General features: G+C 35.4%; 1 pseudogene across 1 annotated transcript in view; it reads right to left on the reverse strand.

Annotated features, from left to right (window-relative positions):
* Nucleotides 1–20,896, reverse strand: part of LOC148168128 (putative G protein-coupled receptor No18) — a 40,471-nt pseudogene that overhangs the window by 2,948 nt on the left and 16,627 nt on the right. Inside the window, exons 2-5 of the transcript XR_015770761.1 lie at nucleotides 18,535–18,567; nucleotides 2,209–2,476; nucleotides 1,934–2,162; nucleotides 302–485 (exon numbers count right to left, since the gene is read on the reverse strand). The product of XR_015770761.1 is annotated as a putative G protein-coupled receptor No18 (transcript). The remainder of the gene's footprint in view (nucleotides 1–301; nucleotides 486–1,933; nucleotides 2,163–2,208; nucleotides 2,477–18,534; nucleotides 18,568–20,896) is intronic.

A 20,896-nucleotide genomic window follows, 5' to 3' on the forward strand; every position in this document is an offset into this window, starting at 1 on the left:
AATTAGATCGTGACAGTTTTTTAATTAGTTTTTGCTCGGGACAGCTAGAAATGAGCGATTTATTATACTGCGGGAGATTTTTTGCGGTAGTTTTGCCGACAGATGTGCTGTTTACCCAATTTTCATTTCAATTGTAACCAAGTTTGCTAATTTCGAGCTGTTTCAGGGAGAATTTAAATGACGAACGTGTTTTTCTGCATTAAAATTGACGAAATTAAAATGATTAGCATTTCAAATTTCCCGCTAAATGTGACCTTACGCATTCAAATTAACGAGGGAAAGTTGAAAAACATTTACTCACCCTAGAATAGGCGTCGATGTACGGCGGTTTGTCATGTCTACGCATCACCACACAGGATATCCTAACGTAAACGTACAGCATGACCACCATGGGTATAAAAAACGAGCCCATCGCGGAGAAAATCACATAAACTGTGTTTTTGTTGTACCTGCAGTTATTATCATTGTGTCTCTCCGATTCGTACCTGTAAAGAGATTTCAGATAACAATCTGTCATTTTCTGGTACTTCAAATCCTTTTAAGAGAATTACTGGTTATAAAATAGCCTCTTAGGTATTGTTTTCATACCCAAGTGGTTGTTTCTTCACTTATTATTAGAATTTATGACAGGCTAAAAATACGTGTTGCGGAGGTGTAATGAAACATAAAGGATGTCTCGGTGAAATGAAACAAAGGGAGGTGGAGAAAATCGCAACAAAAAGGATTTAAGATTAATTAATGTGATTGCGAACACCTGCTAAAAAAGTGCAGATTTAACAGACATAAAGCTGTTAAAACAGGAGGGTGAATATGGGGAAAAACACTTTTTTTATCTGGAGGGAAACAGATAAAATGAAATTGTTATAACCCTGTTTACAGAACAGTCTTATATTCCTAAATTATAAATTATTTCATGAGGGAAAACTCGGGTTTGTTGTTTCCGGAACTTCATGTGTTGCTACATCTTGAACGATTTTAACGATCTTTATCTCCGCCATTCTTATTATGAGAACAAATAAATAGCGAAAGCGTATAAAATAATTCGTTCTGCAGGAAAAGAAACAAGTGCTCGTTCCTATATTTGCTGTTGTATTCTGTTACAGATGTGTACACGTAGTTTGTTTGAAAAACGGAAATAACCAATCAGATAAATACTCAAAACCGTACCGAAATGAAACTTGAAGCCACAATAAAAACCGTTTTACGTAAGTTTGATTCCAAGTAATCCGATCTTCGGTGCGGTAAAAATGTACGTAATTAACTCGGCCCGCATTTTGAAAAAATGTTTTGATCAATGCAAGCGCAAATGTCAGAGATAAACACGGGAGATTTAACAGATCATAACGAAAGTTTATGTGGAAATAACGAGCCACATTTCTGTTCTACATATTACTTTTTTATTTCAGGAGCTGTGAGATATTTATCACTTTGTAAAGAAAATAGTGAATATATTAGCAGTTTTGTTGTGCTGTCACAAGCTTATTTTCCTATTTTGCAGTTTTCCGGTTGAGGTTTTCCGTAAAGCTTACACTTGTAATACGAGAGGCGGGTAATAATCCTCATTTTCATGTATTCACCTCAATTTAGACTGGCTTTTCTGGCAGAAAAGTGAACAGGGATTTTTAAGCCGGTATAAAGTTTTCCGTTCTTAAAAAAACTAGAAATTAGCTTTCCCTTGCCGAGTCGTTGCCCTTTCGCTCCCACGCTTGAAATTGAATTTGTAAACTACAAATTAATAAATCATAATTCATCTTCCGTACTAAGGAAAGTTCGATTTCATCAGTAAGCGTGATTACAAAAACAGAGTTTTCCCGGGAGAAATCAAAGCAGGCGACTTATTAATAGAAACTTTTTTCAACACCGTGATGTGTTTCCAGGTGAATTGTTAATGGAAATTATGATCTGTAGGGAAAAGCACAACTCGTTTACTCACCAGACAAACATCGCGGGACAAGTAATCAACGCCGAGCTCACCCAAACCACAAGAATCATTGTGAAGGCTAACCTCTTAGACCTCCGTCTCCTCGAGTAATTAAGTGGTTGAGTTACTGCTAAATATCTGTCTACACTTATGGCACAAAGACTTAAAATCGATGCAGTACAAAGAAGTATGTCTAGGGATACCCATATGTCACAGAGTACCCATCCTAACTTCCACGATCCTGGAAAGACGAATTTTATTGATGACGGTGTCGACTGGCATCTTACCCATGATTGCTATAGCTACAGCCGGTGGCATTACGAAGACTCCTACCAACCAATCAGCTATTGCTAGAGACATGACGAAGCAATTTGTTACTGTGCGTAATCTTTTTGTTGTTATCACAGCCAATATAACGAGGGTGTTACCGATTATGACCACTACGATGACCACGCTGAGAAGAATAGCGAGTGCTAACTTTTCGATGTAGGTCGTTGAATCGTTGGTCACCGAGAGGTTCTGGCTACTCGATTCGTTGGACATTCTTAGACATTTCTGAAAAAGAAAAAAAATGTTAAAATTCATTTTAAACTCTGAAATTTTGATTTCCTTCATTTTGAGTCTAAACTAGACTTGATTAAACGATGTTTCTTCCAGCTGCATTCTCATCGGGTTCTAAATTTCCGCGGCGAACAGTAAAATCTCGAGTTTCAGACCTCATGGAAAGGAGGAAAATAACATATGTTGGTTTAGTCAGAGAAATGGATTAAATAAGGCCATCATTTGTTTGTACTGAGATAGTATCACATATGGTTAAATTTAATTACATTCCTGGCGAATGCAACCTAGACACAATAATTTTATCCGCTCCGCATATTTTTCCACGTTCCAATCAAATCAAATTATCAATATGTTTTGAGGATGTACTCAACCAAAATTATCATTAATGTTTTCCAGATAAAATTAACAGAATTGCGACAATTGCGGTTGATACTATAAGCACGTTATTCTCATGTGAATACGTTGCATAATTTGGGAGATAAACTGTTGGTCCCAATAATAGAGCATTTCTGTTATTGAATTAAATTAGAGCAATGAAATTATAGTGGGAATCGAGCTGTTACAGCCACATTGTAGAATAAATTTTGTGGCAAATGCTCTCTAGCTCTGTAAAATTTTAATTGAGCAATTTGGATATATTCCAAAAGGTCTATGTTTGATTAGTTTAAAATGTCTTACCTAACTCAAAGTAACAAATTTACGTGAATTAGATTAGATCCGAGAGATGTGGCGGAGTTAGAATGTTCGTAATCTGGATTATGAAAGGTGACAGTTTAATTTTACAGATTTCGAATTATCATCTTGTGTTATGGTCGATGGTTGTACTATGACTTCACAGATCTGACCATGAAATCAGCATTAACTATACAAATGACCTAAGAACCAAAAGTCGTCGTCTAATGTTAAAAGTACACAACAATTACTTAATAAAAGTAAACAAAACAAACAGTTGGTAACAAATTGAGCTTAGACGATTTCGAAAGTAAACAAGCGAGTTCATTCACTAACTTCTTTTTCGGTCTTCTCAATAAAAAATCAAGAGAAGAACGTTTATGTTTTATTGAAATAATTTATTTCCTTCAGAGCATGAAAACCAGTCAAACAAAGCCGCTAAAATTGTGTTATTTTCGTTTAAACGATCAAAGACAACAAAAATAAAAAAGATTCTTTGTCCCAATCGATATCACATGATAAAATTTATCTGATTGCTCGAACAAAAAAACAACGACGCTAATTTATCGCGAACATTTTGATTGATTTCTAACATTATAATGTAGCCGAGGTCGCATTCCCGCCCGGAATTATCACATTGAAAAATGTCCTGTAATTCAAGAACCATTAAACTCTTACAAATAAAATCTTAATTTTACAAGGACAAAGCCACTTTTCCGGCTCCCTAAAATGGATTTCAAGCTCTTACATTGTTGATTCTTTTCATTAACTGCCGTAGCGCAAGCTAAAGATGACAAAGTTTGTCTTAGCGAACACATGCCTACACCATATGGGATGGCCCCGGGTTCTTTCGGGATAATTAAATTTATTGTCGGCTTGATTGCAGAGAGTGGGAAACTACTAAATGTCGATTAATTCCCAGAAAACGGTCGCAGTAGCTTCAATGATAGTTCTAATTAAATTTCACTAAGTTTATTGCGGTTTTTTCATCCACACAAAATTAAGGGACGCGTTCTGACAAATTGTAGTAGTTGGAAAGGACAAACACGTGTCGTTTGTCTCAAGAAGAACGAAAAATAAAGTGTTGATAAATTGTTATGATACTTGTAAAACGCTGGAAGTGGAAAAGTTTACTGTTAGAATGCTTATTTAAACGGACGAACAAAACGACCTAGAGATAGTCATTTATAGGGCTAGTTGACAAGATTTACGGGGAAACGCGATTTTAATATTCATCAAAGTTTCAAATTTCGCGCTTTATATCGTTAGAAATGACGGGTGTTAACCTTACATTTGCGTCAAAGTGACGTTTAATCGGTGCGAATTGACGTCTGTTGGTGCTAATTGTGGTGATTTTACTTTTATTACTGTACTATTTTCAATAATAATAGAAGGCGCGAAGTTTGAATACGCATCATTTCTTAGTACTATTTTCATAGGAGGGGTAATTTTTTTTTAATTTAAGAAACGGCGGTGAACCAAATTCGGAAATTTAATATAGCAATGACGTAATGAGTTATTACATCATTCGTCGGGCGCCCATTTTCAATTATAACAGGAAATAAAATATCTGTTGAAGAACTGACATTAACCAACTGGTTTGCATTATGAACGCAAATATTTTATTGTCGCGATTTAATTCGATAATTTGATGTTGAATTATGAGTACACAAAAAGCGTGGAATTTTGAGAGATTTAATCGACGCTACTTAAACAGAAGTGCGATATTTCCAAATGTTATCTTTACTGCGAACTACTTCAGAATTGAGGTCGATCTGATCAATATTTTTCAATTTACGCTCAAAGCAAGATGTTGATAAGATTATAATTGCTGGGATAAAAAATTTCTATTTTCTCTCGTCTGTCTCTGATCGGTAATATTAAACTTTGAGAAGTTAATAGTTCTTGTCAACAGGTAAATGTACAAGTTCAAGTAATGATCTAACTTTGCTTGACTGTATTAGGATTTACTAACATGAAAAGACTTCATACTGTAGATAAACGAGACATATTAGAATGTCATGTGGGCTCTCTGGAGACCTGTACGAAATTTCGTATTCATATTTTTTCATCATATTCTTGTTTTTGTTCTAATATAATATTCCCGGCGCGACGCAACATTAGTAAAAGTCTCCCAATCAGACGTTTACATTTCGGGCACGAAACTTCTTACCTCGTTTTTTTCTTCATGTTATTCTTGTCGTGATAAGTGATAATAACAGAATCTACATATAAAACTGACCTTAAGTTAAATTTTTTCAGTCTGAAACTATGTATGGTGGTCACGCCGCCGCCAAATCTTATTACATATCCGTGTCACAAAACTGAAAACCACCGAGGTTAATATTACCTCTAATTCTGTTACGTTCTTCCAAACAGAACCTCCAAGAAACTAAATTCATTATTGTTTCCAGCGGCTCAAGAATACGATTAAAACTTCTTCGAACGCTGTTCTTTTTCATAAATCCCGGCGAAAATGCAACAAAATGAAATGGTTTCAGCAGTGTTACGCAATATCGAGTTCAAATCAAGTTTTTTCGCATTTCTTGGTAATTTCGTTACGTGGTCAGTGAAGTGCGCAACCACAATCATCACCTTAAATCGCAATTTATTTAATTTAAGTTCAGTTCAGGTTGATACAATGTGTTGTAATTCCAGGACTTGTAATTAAGCATTTGCAGAGGGTGAATTATGATATTTTTTGCTAGCGATGCTGTTTCTATTGGGGAGATTTATTTCAATTAATTTAATTAAATCTGGGGCATTGCGACTACTGAAGCGGATAATTACAAGATGTTGATTCGCGGAATGAGATGTAGAAGCAGCAGAAAAGTAGATGAGGTGGAACAGATTAACAGTCACATCTACCTACTTCGCCTCGAGACAACTGGACTCATTAAACACTTCAATGTGTGGTACATGCATTTGGTTATGCAGTTGTGCCTGTTGACTATCACAATCCCATTAATCTCTTGTCATTACACCATCGATCTTCACGAAGTGGCACAAAGTGGATCTATGCATAAAGAGGTGGAAGTTTCATAAATTATTTCGAACCGCCAGACTTGTTCAATATTGACCACAAACATTTTTCAACGATGATCATTAATTCATATCAGCTTCATTTTGGGAGTTGTGAGAAGCGCATTTGGCCCGAAATGTATTTCTTGAATGCGGTAGTTTCAATTTCTCCAGAATTTAGGCGCAATGATTGAATTTGAAATCTATTGGCAGACTTGGCTGGGATCCCAAAACGTTTGAGGTTAATATTAATTGATGCGAAAACATGTCATTCTAAACAGTGCTACCCGTAAAAAGTCAACTTGACCCCATTAAATGCTTCAATTTTCGGAAAATATTTACTTATCTGACGTTCTGATCCTTTTTTTGGCACAACTGGTGGTTAAATTAGTCTCTGAAAGTTGTAAAAAGCGGACTCAATAAAAACGACATTTCTGGCTCTATTTATGTCTGTTATTTTATTCTTTTAATAAAAATAGCGCCCCACATTACACATGTGGGCTCTTATCAATGACACTGTCACGCTATCTTAACGATAACACTCCTTTAACGCACTTATGTGTTGCCAATGACGCACTAAAAGTGGAAGACCATTGTAGCCAAGAAATATCTTCATTTGTGGTTTTTTGCCAGAAGCGATAAAATAATAAATCGACACGCGTCGTATCCGCTGGTGTTAATTTAATTCATTCTTTCATTAGTTCTGTTTAATGTCTTTTGTGATCGGAATTAAATTAATTGATTAGAAGTACTGTCGGTTTATTAGGACATCAAAGTGGTAGAATAATAGGTTTAATTGTTATCTGATAAGAATATTGGTATACAAATGAGACTTCAATTAATTTTAATTTGTTTATTATGCTAACTTTCAGGTAAACAAAAATTTGCGCTGGTGCCACCGGAAATATGATCAAATACTGAATCGTTATTATTAATTAATTTGAACCAAAAACGTTGCTATTTTCACATGTTGAGAGCTACGATTTCGTTTTTTCTGAAAATATTTAGGTTTTCAATATTTACTAAAGCCTCGGTCAACAATGATAAATTTGTCTAAATATTTACCGCAATCATTGGAAATTATTATAAAATATCAATGCGAAAACCACCTAAATTGCATTCCTTTAGGTGCATATAGGATTCCCAATTAGTCCCCGCAATTAATTGGGTCAATTTTGAAGCATGGCGCCAGCGGTAATTGCATTAATTACCGGTAATACAGGAAACTTCAGACTTAATCTTGTCTTCATCGGTAATTACGGTCGAAATTAATCACAAGTGGGTGTGCTTCCCTAATCGCAAATTTAATATTATTCAACAAACAGTCGTTAAAACTTTACCCACATTTCGTGGGACAATGCCTTCCATTATTAGGTCTTATATGTGCTGGCGTTATTCCCGTGGCATGTATCAAAGTAAAAATCTGACCATAAGCTCCTAATGTCGGGGATTCCCTCGTCGAGTTTTGTTCTTCGCTTCAAAAGTCTGCAACTCCCCGATTACATTTTAATATTCATAGTGACATTAAGACTTAAATAAGTTGTCATTCTGTAAAAATAAGCCGTTTTTCATTATTATCGAGAGAATCACACGCGACTTTAAGCATGGTTTAAACTCGAATCCGTCACGATCCAATTAATTTCGATATTTAATTTCTGGCTTCGTTGGGGTGAAATGCTGCTCTCACATTGATGGTATTGTTATGTCACATGATCTCGAACACAGATATCTATAATAAAAAAATTCGAAACTGCAGAATTTGTGAGAAATAGGTTTTTTTACATGTGTAACCACGTGATAATAATCATTATAACGTACAGGGAGTGAATGGGGACTTGGAAAAACGTTTTTTCTTCCTGTTTCAAAAGCCACCACGATAAAGAACGAAGGCTAAAATTTAAATTAGTTTTGAGAGGTTGCTAGCACTTGACGGTTGCAAGCATGCGAATTGAATTGGAATTAAATCAAATTAATTAACAAAGCTTGCAAGTTATGTAATACGATTTCATTCAGTTGGTATGTTTGCTTTGTTTAGTTTATGGATCGATTTATGGCTTCCATTACACCTGTTTGTTTAAAATTAAAAATTATCGCCGATGAATAAAGATAGTTTTCATTTTCTTTCATTATCCATAAAAATGAGAAAAAGTCGACCGGTCAGAACCAGGGATAATTTGATGAAATTACCACACATAATCGCCACCTACATTGCCATTATTTTTGAGAAAGTAATAATTTGGTCTATTTATAGGGTTCTATAAATAATCTCTCATTACTTTCAACGAAATAACATTTTTTCGTCCGCCTGTAAAAAGCGCAAGGTGTGAACTCTATAAAAGAACATTATTGGAAGTTATCTTCACAAAAATACGAAAATGTCTGCTCGTTTAGTCCCTCGTCCGCTCTTTCCCGTTATCACTGCTTATATCCCACTGCAAACATTTCTTGTCTAAATACACCGAAAACGTGATAAATACAACACGCTCAATAATTTACAACAATGTCGTGCCACATGTCATAGATAACGATTTCATGTTTTTTCCGAGCTTGATCGAAAACTTAAAATGACGTAAAAGCGCCCCAATTGCGTGATCCTCCACTTATCAACACAATTCTCTTTGGTAATGCTAATATGTAAATGCCATCAAACCATAAATCTAAATCTGTTAATTCAAATCAGATTGTATCAAGGTGCGAGTTTCGTTTAGTGTATTCATAGAAATGTAAATATTTTGATTGTTAAACTCAAACTCATTCCCTCAGGATTCGTAATAATAAGAATCGATCTGCAGCTCCTGAACTTTGTTACAGAAAACTTGATTAACAGATTACGTGGATGCGGCTAATGAAACGCCACTTTTGATGTTCAATTTTTGGTGGTTACACAAACTGAAATTGTTTATTTGGAATTTATAGTTCACGCATCCTTGAACATGGACATTTTTCTAATCATAATCGTTCATCTTTCGGGATCATATTTCTTACCATTTGTCCCAACGGTGTCACCTTTCATATGAAATAGTGCGTTCCTTGTAAACACACATATTCCGTATGATATTTTTATTTGTAATTTACGACCGGTGGACGATGTTGCGAAACAAAGAATGTAATCTTAGATGTATCAAGAACGGCGTGCACTTTGCAGATTATTTTTACAATTTTAATGAGTTGGTAGCGCTGCATCCTGACCGCCGTCAAGCAGGAGTACCAACACAACTTAATCTCATTTCCAAAGCAATTTGAACCATTCGATTTTTTCCAGCCATCCAATTTTGTAAACAAGTAAAAACATTGAAATTACGAAACTTTTACTTCAAAGCTTGCTGAATTTGGGACCAACTTTATTATCCTACAACCACAGAAAGTTGTAAAGCCCTTAAAGTAACATCCACGGAACAGGTACTTTGAATCGTTTAATTACATTAAGGGCTAAAAAGAGGGATCTTGTTAAGGACAGGATTGTCCTTAACAAGATCCCTCAAAAGGATGAATTACACAAAATTCTCTTAAGTTTTCTCCGTTGAACTAAAATTTAAAATGACCTTGCTTATTCTGTTGTAGGACTGAAACTAGAGCAGTAATTGATGGCTTCCGCTGTCTGTGCTTCTAATTAGAAAAAATTAAACTGTAATTTGATTTGAAAGATAAGCTTAGAAATGACGACCGAAAATGTTTATGCCCAACCGATAAATTCTCAGGAGCACTTTCTTATTGTCACTCAAAGAACGCTTACTTTGCTTAATGACCCAAGTCGCTGTCGCATCAATGAAGACAGCAATTAAACTGTCCTTGCTGATGAATGAAATAGCAAATTTTGATGTTTCAGTTTCAAAGGTTTAATTCCAGCCGTGACATGAGTGTGGCTATCTTTTAATTAGAGTATTGTACACACTCGGATGCAGTTTTCGGATTTTGACATGAAAATAATAAAGATATCTTATTTTTGCACGACCGACTGTAAAGACTAGATAATGAGTATTTACTGCTCAACCCGCAGAATGTTGTTTAACTTTTCTATTATTAAATTAAATGTGGTAAAGCAGACGGAGCACAGACGAAAATCACACGCAAGGAACCTAGAAAATTCTCTTGTATTTTCATCGAATTGATTTATTCTAAGTTGAGTAAATATCTGCGTGCTCGAAACGTCAGTAGAGTTGTTATTTCAACTTTATTAGAGTTCTTTGAGTAAGTTTTATCATTTATTTTATTAATGGAAGTTCAGTGACCACATCCACTACCGGAAGTGGTACACTTACTTTCGGCAACATCTCTCGGATTCACACAATTAACGACAAAATATTAGCGGAACGCAAAATGCTTAAATAAATCTAAACTTGTAATAAACCTGCCAGTGTAATTCCCTTTTTATGACCCCGCGTGTATAATACTCGTTAAAAGAACGTCAGAACATGGAGCACGTGTTATAAAATATTAAAGAGATGCCTTTACAAGTAAATAGCTTTTAAGAAAACTTTATCCTTGTTCCGACGTCATTTACATGTGAAGCTTCCAGGACCTGAAAAAATTCCTTTGGTTGTCACAGACCAATTTCAGCGGGGTCGTGGTGGATTTTTCCCATTTTGTAGCATGACATTTAAAAATGGAAGCTGAAAGATTTATTTTATTCCGCGGTACAGCGGAGTTTAAGATCGATATGAGTTTTAAAACTTGTGTTTATAACATAAGCGTTGCGTGGCCGTTTCGGTTTCAGTCAACCGGAACCGAACGTCTTTTTGTACCAAAACTGGACAACGCAACAGATAATAAAATGCAAGGTTCGGGAAATTATAATCCGTCGTTTCAATTCTTTACCTTTTCTCAGGTGCACTCCATATCAGACGGATTTATCCAACACAATTGTATACACTACATTACTCGCACAAATAAATTATTATCGGCGACTTGCTCGAGTCGAACCGTTCTATTCAACTGAACTGATCTCGGAGCGCAAAATATTGAGTAACAGACATGATTACCTGACTATAGGAAATAGATAGCACGCCTACAAGGTTACCGCACTTGATCTGGACAACCCCAGTAAATAAGTGTGGGTAAATAGACTATTCCAGGGCAAGAAGAAAACTGATTCTTTCGAACAATTGGAAATGGAATATTATTTTGTAAGTGATGCCAGTTCGTGATAGATAAAATGTATGTCGCTGCCAGACGTGTTCTATTGCGAATGAATTGTTCATTTAAATAATAAACCAAAGCGGGGTAAATTACAATCATGAACTATTAATTAGTCTGAATACAATCTAGCTAATAAATAAATAATAAATTAATGGATAATTCTCTGAATTCAGTTAGACTAATTAAGGGTGGTCGTTGTGTTATATATTAATGATTCACGTTCGGTAGAAGTAACTAAATTTAGTAACTTTTATTTTTGGGCTGTGTAAGTAAGGTTATAACTTTTCTAGTGTAATGGCTTGTAAAACAGATGTCATCAAAATGACAGTTTTTAGTTTGTCATTAAAGGTAAATACTTATTTTCCAAACGAAAAAGAAAAAAATCATCAGAGCTCCTAATCAGATTCAACTAAAGTCCGTTTTTTTTTAAAAAACCACCAACACCGCAATTTTCCCCTGCATTACAACCGGCAACGTTGCCTAGGGAGATTTTTGGTGAGAAAATAGTTGTCAAATTTTTGACATTTCTGAAAATTAGGCAGTGTTTCCATTAAAAACGTTTCTTTTACAGCCTGTTGGCAAATCAAATGATTTAATAGTGAAAAGACTCGGCACAGCCTGAAAGACCGTTTTGTGTAATCAAATTGTCAATTAGGCAGCTAACCTATTTGATTTTATCACCAAAAAGTCACCATCGACGACGTTGCCGCTTGTAAAGTGGTGGGAGAGTGCGGTGTTGGTAGTTTTTTAATAAAAAAACAGACTTTAGTTCATCGATTTCATCTTCTGAATCTGACTCTGTTAGTCTTACAATGATTGCAGGAATATTGTCTACAGCTGCGTCTCCCATGAGTGCTGACCAGTCTTGCCTAATTAATTTTTAGCAGTGTGAAACAAAGTTTTTCCGGTTGTTTGGTGTGCATTGCGAAATTGATTTTAACCATAAATTTCTGACTTTCTTCCTTCCGATTTCTGCAGGAAAATATTCTGTTTTCTATCTTTCGAAACTGGTTGTTTTGTAATAGTTGATTCCATCTCGTTTTATTGTCAAATTTGAATGACAAATTTATTTGACAGAGAGTGATGCCAATGTTTAATTCCTAGTTATTTCAAAAATCCAACGTAGCAACACGAAAGTATCCGTTAGTTACTTCTACCGAACGTGAATCGCTAATATAATTGTGCAGAATTAGAAAATAGCTTTTTCCTGTTGGCACACCTGGAAACGTCAAATCGACATTAGCTACAAAAGACAGAGCTACCAACACACATAATTAAATTGAGCCAGAATCAGAATTTAATGAGGTTTAATCAGAATTAAACGGTCAGTATTACTATGAGAATAATGAAGCAAAATTTATAATGAAAATAGTTACCAATGCTGAAATGTAACTAAATTTGCATTTCGCCCGGTGCTCTACTAAACTCCACCATGTTTGTTTATTTTTGTTTTAACAGAATTTCTCTCTTCCTACACAAAGGTGTATCTACAGTGGCTTTAACAAAGAACAAATTCATTAGTATTCATTAAAATCATTAACAGTATACACTATAAATTTTAGCTCTTGAACCCAACATAACCGAAGCCCAAATTAAGTCTAGTTTAGGATAAATTCAGTGGTATTAACTTAATGGCAGGTGTTACAAGTATCGATCGCTAAATATCAGTTTTAATAGAAAATTTGTTCGAGACGTTGTAACATGAATATTTTTATTCGACCATAAATGTTGGAGAAAATTTACAATCAACACGTTTAACTTTAAAAATAGAAAATTTATTAAAATTGATCTGCGTCTAAGAATAATGAACGAAATGTATCTCTTTTATCTTCGCGCCCATTGTACGATTTTCACCTATAAATAACACACGATGGACGTCAAACATTTGAGATGTGTAACTTTATTATTCTTTGTCTTTACGCGGCGAATTCTTTGTATTGTACGTGGATAATTTTAATTTCACCTCTGACTGTAAATTTACCGAACAGGGGAGAGCGCTTACGTCAATAATAACAGTTATCTAATCAGGGCGTTTAATAAAAAACATTCCTGTGAGAAAATATTATCAAACATCACAAAGAGCACCGGCGCTGTTAAAATTATAATTTTCCATTTTCAGCCTGTTAACTACCTGACTTATCGATTTCATGTCGAGGCCTCATTTTTGCTCTCATCATCAGTCATCTAAAAGACCCCAGAGCGTTTACATTTAATAGCTCGCGAAAAATTATTTACGTCACGAATCATTACTATAATTAAAAGCACTGCTAAAACTGAGCGAAGAAATCGAGAACAGATATTTGATCCATGACGAAGACACAAAGACATCCACTTTAGCGCCGGAAGTGGTCGTAGTGTGCCATCAGAAGGGAAATGGTGACACCGGTCATTGAACAGGAAATTAAAAGTGGCTTCTAACAGTACTTATGGAACATCTAAGAAATTCAACACATTGTCGGTTTTTTTTGTACCAATAAATTCCCCCGAATAAGCTTCAGTAAACAAAACCCCAGTTTATTTTCCCCGTCTCGCTAAATAATTTCAAACCGCGGTCCGAATCTTCCCATTTTTTACGCTCTCGGTGAAAATTGCTATATAAACCCATATTTTAACTTGATACCCCTATTTTGATTCAAATTTGCGGGCAACATCGCCAACAAAATATTTTCTTTAACAATAAAATACCCATATCGGGTTGGGATGTTGAAATTTCATTTAAAAACAAAATCGCGGTTTTTCGTACGTTCGTAAAAACGGCGATAATCGCCAATAAAACCAAGTCCGTGTGCTCAAAAACAGATAATGATGCGAACAGGTAAAAAAGAGATAATGATGGAGCGTGAACAGAAGTCGGAAAATTACAGAGATATATCGTGTGCCACAATATTCGAGGGCTAATTGTAAGATTACCAGAGAGGGAAGACAGATTGAGCAGACTTTGCGGAGAGGAAATAACTAATGGCTCTTATAAAGAGGAAGTGTCGAGATGAAAAAGAATGAGGCAGTATTAAAAAAGTTTTATTTTATTAACGCACACTGTGCTGAAATTAACATGTAAAATGGGCCCAGCAATATTTCACGTAATTTATTGATAGGTTATCGATGATCTTTAATAAACCGCCGGCTGTTGTTTCGGACAGTTCTGTTTATTTTTTCATGTTTACGAATCTTTGTGATTTATGTCACTTTCGTTCGGTTTTTCACATTAATCTCGACCAGAATTAAATTTCATACTTTGTCGTGGTAAAAGCTTCAAGATTTAAGATCACTTTGCAGGTTTCTTCATAATTAAGGTTTTAATATCTGGTTAAAGCTATCGGATTCAATTTGAAATCCCTTTCAAATGCAAATAACTGCATAAGGGAAATTACAGTTCCAAGCTATTCTAAATTCTGTTATAAATGCTAAAGTTTGTGACTACCAGGAGAGCAACTAAAGCTACATCTGTACACTCCTTTGAGGAATTATTTACATTAAAATAAATTGTGGCAATTAGTGCTTAACAACAAATAATAGATTTATTAGACAGTTCTACGCTCGTGGGTGTGCTCTCTCAGAGTCTAATTTAGAAAATCTCTGAGAAGTTCACGTTTTTTCGCATCGTGTCGTGGAAATGACACGACCTTCATTAAAATTTCACCGCATTTATCACATGAGTCATTTGACGCACTAATTCCCTGTTTTCATTCCCAGAAACATAAATATTTATTACCATGTGCTACAAAGGGTTTAGATTCGAGACAAGTTTAAATGCAATTGATTTCCTATAAAAAGTCGGTGGTGAGCTCAAACAAGATTTCAGGCTACTTTTTGCTGGCTCAACGCAATTCGGTTATAGCTTCAAAAGTTGGGGGCGCAGAAATTCATAAAAAGCGCAGCTAGAGGTCCACGTTTTGGACACAAACTCATATGCGATTATTAACAGTTTCACAAGAATAATGTTTACAGCATAAAACAGCTTGAGACCTTGTTTCTTTTGATTCTAGGTAGTTATCTAGCTTGGCATTTTTATTATTGAAATTGTGTTTTAGGCTCAATTAGAGCGAAAATTTTGAAAAAATCACAGAAATAGCCCAAAGTCTTAGCAACAAACTCATCTGAGAAAAACCACCAGATCACGAGTCGTTTTAAAGATATTTGGGTTTGAATATAGAGACTTGACCCGGCGCATCCACCATTTTTAGGGGAAGGAATTTTGCTGCCAAACTCTAAACAAAGATAGTTTCGCCGCACCAAAGTGGCGATTCTTTGTAAAAGTCAATTTTAATTAAAAGTCACTTCTTGGCACACGTTTCCAATTTTGCTAAGAGCAAAATTTGACGCATCAAAGCAGGACCTGATTTATTGAGAGCTCTTCAGAGTTACTGCCGAGTGTTTTGTCTATTTCCGTCAAGCACAAAAAGTGCCTTTTTGACTAGTCTTGTCTGTTAATTTATACACAAATTGCTCAAACCAAGCGTGTTCGGAATACAAATTTCCCGAGTGCAATTGTCGTTAATTTCGCGCTGTTTTCCATTTAAGATAACATCCTAAGTTGGTGCAAACCGCTGTTCTATTTTCTGCACAATTGAATTAATTAGAATTTTATTAAGTTTAACACGGAGACAGTTTGCACAATTCCAATCGCTTGAAAATTCATAACTTTCCAGACAAGAATAGCGTTTTAACATCGCCGCGCTTTTTTCGTAAAGTTTTCCTTTGAAAACTTAAGACCGAGCGAATTTAGTAGCGTTATCCATCATGTTAAGTAGCGGAATATAAATATTTTCTCAGGGTAATTTTACCCTCGTCTTGCACGCAATAACTATCTACTTGTTGGACGTCGAGAGAAATAATCTGAGTTACCCCCTGATTTGAATTTCGATCCGCGGAAGCCCTAAAATGAATGAAATTAACTTAAATTGTGGTTTCATGTCCAATTACTTGGATTTTCTTTTGTTGAAAAGGATACGCAAAGGGTCACATTCACTGGCAAACTCATTTTGTATTTCTGTTTGGAAGGATATCAGTTTCAATTTGCATTTCCAAAGGAATGTAACATCAACAGGGTGGAAAGCAATAATCGGAAGCTTCGGTAATCTTTTTCCACAAAATTCGGCAAATGAATTTAATTTTCATGGGAAATTCGATAACGGGGACTGTTAAATTAAAATTTGGAGCCGATAAAAAAGCGATTTTTAAGGCTCGGGTATTAATATCGGCGAAGAAAATGTCGCCGGATTGAAAGATGGAATTTTAATATTTGATTGAAACATGATAAGTTCTTGTCTGTTCGTTCTAGTAGAAAATTAAATTGCCGTCTGCATAAGTTTGGGGATTTAAACTAGAATTACACGAACTAAACCTATCGAGCGCCGTTAAAAATCCGAAAAATTTGTCACCGCTGCGGTTGCCTGTTCTGTTGAAACAAATATTATTCCAGACGAACAGGGGAGATATTCGCGGTAAGCTGACCGGATTTATGAACGTATTTACTTTTTGATTTATGTTACCAGCTGGGCTCCGGACCTAATGAACTGATGCAATTTGAAGAGTTATCGAAAAAGTGCTGCGAGCTAAACTTCCAGTTACTGGATATCCAGACTCTGATTTGGTTATGACTCGTCCAAACACGACTACAAAGCGCCATATGGCGACACCAGATATTTGAAATTTGCAGCAATTAATTTATATCAATATTTACACGTATTATCGCCAAGTCAAACATCAGATGCGATGCATTTGTGTCGCTTTTGCGGAATTGATAACGAAATTAATCCGATTATTGTCCAAGTATTGGCTACGTTTTTAGATACCTTTCTCAGCAATCCCTGATTTAACTTAAACGAAAATCGAAATTTCACCTTATCCTTTTAGGGATGTGGAATAAATTTAAAAAAGCTTAAACGACTTATCGGCAAATTGCCAAGGCGGATTACTCTTAAGCGGTTCTAACTCGCTTTATTTTTCCATTTCGTTGTCTTCGGAGCAGTTGATCGATAATAATGTTGGCAATTGTACGTCAGTGTTAGATAAAATCTTCGCATCATTAGGGAGTGCATGAAAAGGCGCGTGGAATGGGCGAAATTTCGCGTTTTCAATGATAAACGCCCCTGAGGTTTTATATCAAATCCAAATGTGGAATGTGGATGTTTAGAATACACGGAAATGCGGAGGGAGAGTAAATATTGTGATAAATGCGGATTTGGAGCAAATTATGCTACATGCAAATATTAAGATCATAAATAATTGTGATTTACGGGGGCTGAGAGCGCGGATTAAACGGAATGGAGGTTCATAAAATTAACAAAAAAACTAAAAAATTCAGACAAAGGTTCTATTCATTACTTTCGCCTTCGTAATTCGACAGTGGCGTGTTAAATATTTACTCATTAACTTTTTTAATTTTCTAAGATTATTTATGTCCCTTCTTTTTGTACAATGTCCACCAACTGTTGCAATTTAAAACCTGCTTAGGATAGTCAAATCCGTTTTCCCTAACAATATAATTAAAAAAAAATTACTCAGTTTAACCCTCACAAAAATCAAACTCCATGCATATTTGACGCCAGTTTGGACCTCCCCGACCCACACATCACCCAAAATAAATACCAAAACGTTTATGAATTCATGAATAGTAAACAAGTGAATCAATTTGCTAATAAATAACAGATGATTTGTTTATTACCACGAATGTTTCAGAAATAATCAAACCGAACCGACGCAAAAAGTCCGCATAATGTTAAAGTTCGCATAAATAACAAAATCCAAGCGTATTCCATTTTCTTGCAGGTAAAAAGGTCAAAAGCTGGTTATGAAAGCTTTGAAATCAACTAAAAATACACCAACGCTTCACCTTTCCTCCGATAACGAATAATTAAAGCACTCAACTTTGAAAGCATTGATGTAACTTTCATCAATATCGTGTTATCGAAACTTAACCAGGAATCAATTAGAATGTACAAAAAGCTTGTCATGGATCAGTTTAATCGCAAATCGGCTTTAATTGCGATAATTTAGTGAGATAATTCGTGCTGAACGAGAGGATATTTCCGGCGAAATTATCGATTCGATGAAAAAAAAACGATCTTAGCAACAGTGGCTTCAATGTGACCATTATGACATGTTATTTTATTTCAATGCCAACCTTGGTAACTCAGCTTTGCGCATCACTGTTCAACCGTGCGATTTCGCTATTGAATAATGTAAATGATGCCGTTACAAATAAAAAACAAGCGACTTACATTTCTCCCCGTAATTGAAATGGATGTTGGAGTCTGAAACAAAGAAAAATTTAGTTTTAACTTAGACCGCAATTATTCCAAACTTGAGCTAAACTCGGCTTGAAACTTGGCACATCTGTTTCGAAATCCGTTGCAATATGTGGCGAAATGATCACGACTAAAGGAATCCATAAAGCTGAGAAATTGTAAACAAGGCGAGCGTTCTAAGGGCAAAGCTTCAAGATATCCAAACAGGGGATGACAAGATCGCTGCGAGTTAACCAACCAATCTGTGCCAGCATCTGTATGTAAATACCTTTAATCTCGAATTTGCAATTTAAGATTCGATATGGAACAGTCAAGATATCAGCTATAATGATGTATGATTCGCTAGAGGTTTGTTAGCCGAGCTGAGCTTGCAGATAAAGAAACGTCATGCTTGACTGAAGTAACTGCATTTGGTAAAAGATGGATTGACCAGGAAATCAAATTAAATGTTTGCGGGCAGGTCATGGTTACGTTTTTCATAATCCTTAATTTAGTCACTGACTGAAATGAAAGGGAACAAATTGGGATGATTTGGACTAATTTTTAATTCTATTTGTGGTCATGTTACCTTTTGTCTGAAATCAGTGAATTTTGAGCGATGAGCAAAGGAGTTTTAGCATTGTAATGTGTGTAATTTACGTCTAGTAGCAGCGAAATACGAGTACATAGTTAAAGATTGACTTGCACAAACGAGATGCAAAAATTGTTGGTGCGTTAAATCAACTCTTGAAATTGCTGAGATTCTCTTGTCTCTACTGACTTTTTATCTAAATGAAGTGGACAAGCAAACTCTATTTTCAAAGGATAATAAGATTAGAATAAGACAATGTAGAACATTGCATATTAGCGCCTCTAAATACGGAGATTAATAGACTAGTACAACACATAGTATAGTCTCAGTTTAGATTGAGCTTCAAAGTGATAGATTAACTAAAATGTAACAAATGTTGCAACTCGAGATTAGTAATGTTACAGTAACAAATGGCAGGAATCTCCCAAAGAGCGGATCGAGTTGGGTATTTTTGCACAAAGCTCGTATTTCAAACGAAAAGATTCAACATGTACAAAGTTTAACTTAATTAAAACCGAGCTCAGGTTTATTGTATCAATAATTCCATTGATTTCTTTGTTTGGAGGAAGAAAATTAACATTTAGAACGCTTGCATTTATGGTCCTGTTAAAATGGTCTCGAAGGAAATAATGTAAACCAGGTTGTTTTAAAAGTGCACTTCCCGGTAAGTGTTATGTTTAATTCAAACGCAGAGTAAATGCACGCGCATTTCTGCACCAAACAGGAGACAATTATCTCCGACAATTTATAGAATTGTACGCGAAACGCTGTTTGCATAATTTTCTGAAATTAATTGGAGCAATTAATAGTTAAAAGGTTTCGGTTTCAATTATGTTCATCTTTGTCCACTCCGTGTATCATCTAATGGGTCTCCGATGTCAGTTACAGCTCATGACTTATCCACATTTACTGGATATTGTGCTTTCTCTAATATATTATATACGAGCTGAATCAGTGGAGTAATTTACCGGCGACCAGAGCTGAATGGTAAAAACTCTCCAGAGAAATCCACACTTTGTAATGAAGATGAGTGTAACGCACTATTGAACCAAGAAAAGAAAACGTGGCTCTCGCGGCCAAATCTCCCTAAAGACTTTACTATCATTAACTTGTGTCCTGGGTAATTATTCACGCTCACTGTACCGCATTTCCACGTCCTTTCTTTATCTGTTTAAACCTCATTGTATTTTAACGTAGAATAGCTACAACGAAATTTATTTATACTATTCATTATCCTGTTATTTTAGTCAAATTCGTACAAATAAAAACAAACCACGTAATTACACTCGGAACGTGCTCTTGGTGCTGTGGTACTTATCTTTCATCAGTATAACAAATCGGTTATTAAAATTCAACTAATAAAATAAACACAACATATGAATTACAGCTTTAATCTATTTTTAATTCGACTTAAACTGTTTACGCATGTTCAAAGAATCGCACCATGTGTACGTTATTACGGCTTAACCGCCCTGAGTGTTCTATTTTTGAGAGAAAATCGCAAGGGCAATAGTTACGAGAGGTAAGGTGCTGCGTTATTAAACCACGTTTTAATTACACGAAGAAATTATACCGTGAAATATGGAAAGCCACCCTAAAATTGAATATTAATATGGTCGCACGACCGCAAAATTATAAATTTGTATCCTTGACTTTTTCAAAGCCTCTGGAGAAATATTTCAGTTTAGATCAACCGGAATAAATAAGGAGGTTTGTGCTTATGAAAGGACGAAATTAACGACGAAGATGTATCACCAGTGGCGT

Source organism: Gnatocerus cornutus, chromosome 9, assembly GCF_029298725.1.
Source record: "Gnatocerus cornutus isolate USDA-ARS CGAHR chromosome 9, icGnaCorn1.1, whole genome shotgun sequence".
NCBI lineage: Eukaryota > Metazoa > Arthropoda > Insecta > Coleoptera > Tenebrionidae > Gnatocerus > Gnatocerus cornutus.